The sequence below is a fragment of the Cebus imitator genome, unplaced genomic scaffold, assembly GCF_001604975.1.
Source record: "Cebus imitator isolate Cc_AM_T3 unplaced genomic scaffold, Cebus_imitator-1.0 Scaffold2, whole genome shotgun sequence".
Taxonomy (NCBI): Eukaryota; Metazoa; Chordata; class Mammalia; order Primates; family Cebidae; genus Cebus; species Cebus imitator.
The window spans coordinates 2,396,432-2,398,089 of record NW_016107317.1 but is presented as its reverse complement, the minus strand read 5'-3'; the positions used below and the strand labels follow the sequence as shown (position 1 = coordinate 2,398,089).

Sequence of the window (1,658 nt, the reverse complement as noted above, 5' to 3'; positions counted from 1 at the left end):
GACTTGTTTTGTTGAAGATTTGAGGGAGTTATTATTTCTCATCTTCTTGCTTTGATTAGTGATTAATTTTCCATTAAATAAAAATTGTATAATATCCTTTTCACAGATTTTATGTGGTTAGTGCTTGAGAGAGTCTACTTTTATTCTTTACAGTTTTTGTTTTCGTGTTGTTTTTGTTTTTGTCTTGCAATAGAGTCTTCCTCTGTCACCCAGGCTGGAGTGCAGTGGCCCAATCTCAACTTTTTAGATGTGAGACACCACAGCTAGCCCTGCAGCTGCTCTTGGTTGGGGGCCATCACACACATAAGGCAGAAAGCTGGTGGCTCTAAAGATGATGAAAAAGTCACTGGAGTCAATAAACTCTAGGCTCCAACTCATTATGAAAAGTGGAAAGTATGTGCTGGGGTACAAGCACACTCTGAAGGTGATCAGACAGGGCAGAGTGAAATTGGCCATCCTCACCAGCAACTACCCCACTTTGAGGAAATCCAAAATAGGGTACTGAGCCATGTTGGCCAAAACTGGTGTCCATCACTACAGTGGCAATAATATTGAATTGGACACCATGTGCAGAAAATTCTGCAGAGTATACACTGATCCAGGTGATTCTGATATCATTAGAAGCATGGCAGAACAGATTGGTGAAAGTAAATGAGGCAAAATTTTTCTTTTATAAATCTTGCCAGAGCTTGTTTTTTTAAATAATAATTTTTAAAGTCTAGAGTCTCATCTGACTCATATGAGTGAGACTCAAGGCACAATTCATTCTGCAGCAAATTCCTTTCCAGCTGTGAGCCTGTGAAATTAACAAGTAACATGCTTCTAAAATACAATGGTGGGACAGGCATAAGATAGACATTCTCCTTCCAAAAGGGAGAAATAGCCATAAAGAAAAGGGTAACAGTTCCCACGTAAGTACAAAATCTAATAGGGAAAACAACATTAAGTCTTAAAGCTGGAGAATAATCTTTGCCTCCATGCCCCATATCCTGGGCACACCAGGGGACATGGGGCTGGGCCTCCAGGGATGTAGGCAGCTCTGCCCCTATGGCTTTGCTGGGCTTAGTTCAACCAGCAGTTCTTACAGGTTGAAATCTGCCTGCCTGCAAATTTTCTTAGGCTGGGAAAGAAGGAATTGCATACTGGTGGCTCTACAGCTCTGTGACTTTGAGGGCTGTCCCATTCTTGTTCCACAAAGTATTACTCTAGTGGGGGCTGTTTACAATTACTCTGTCCTCTGAGACAAGTAATTGCATGGGCCCCCAGGATTTCTACAACATTCTTTGAAATTTAGGTGAAGGCTACCGTGGCCCCATAGCTCTTGCATTCTGTATTCCTGCAGAATTAGCACCCCATGGACACTACCAAAGTTTATGACTTGTACCTTTTGGAGCAGTGGTTCCAGCCACCTGACCTCATTTGAGGCATGGCTGGGATAGATGAAGGGCACTGCATCAGAGTTCAAGAAACAGAGTCTCAAGGTAGCACAGGACAATGAATGCTGAGTTCCCTCAGGTGTCTCTTTGGAAACCTTGCACTCAAGATTTTAGGTTCCCTCAAAGATCTCTAAAATGCTTTGGGATCATTTTTCCAGTGCCTTGATAAATAGAATCTGGCTTTCTTCTATCCATATTAATCTCTTTTTTTTTTTTTTTTTT

The 1,658-nt window shown here is 41.7% G+C and overlaps 1 pseudogene; it reads left to right on the top strand.

The window, feature by feature from the left end:
• The first annotated feature begins 322 nt into the window (after nucleotides 1–322).
• LOC108303601 lies at nucleotides 323–696 on the top strand (annotated as a pseudogene).
• Nucleotides 697–1,658: the final 962 nt, after the last annotated feature.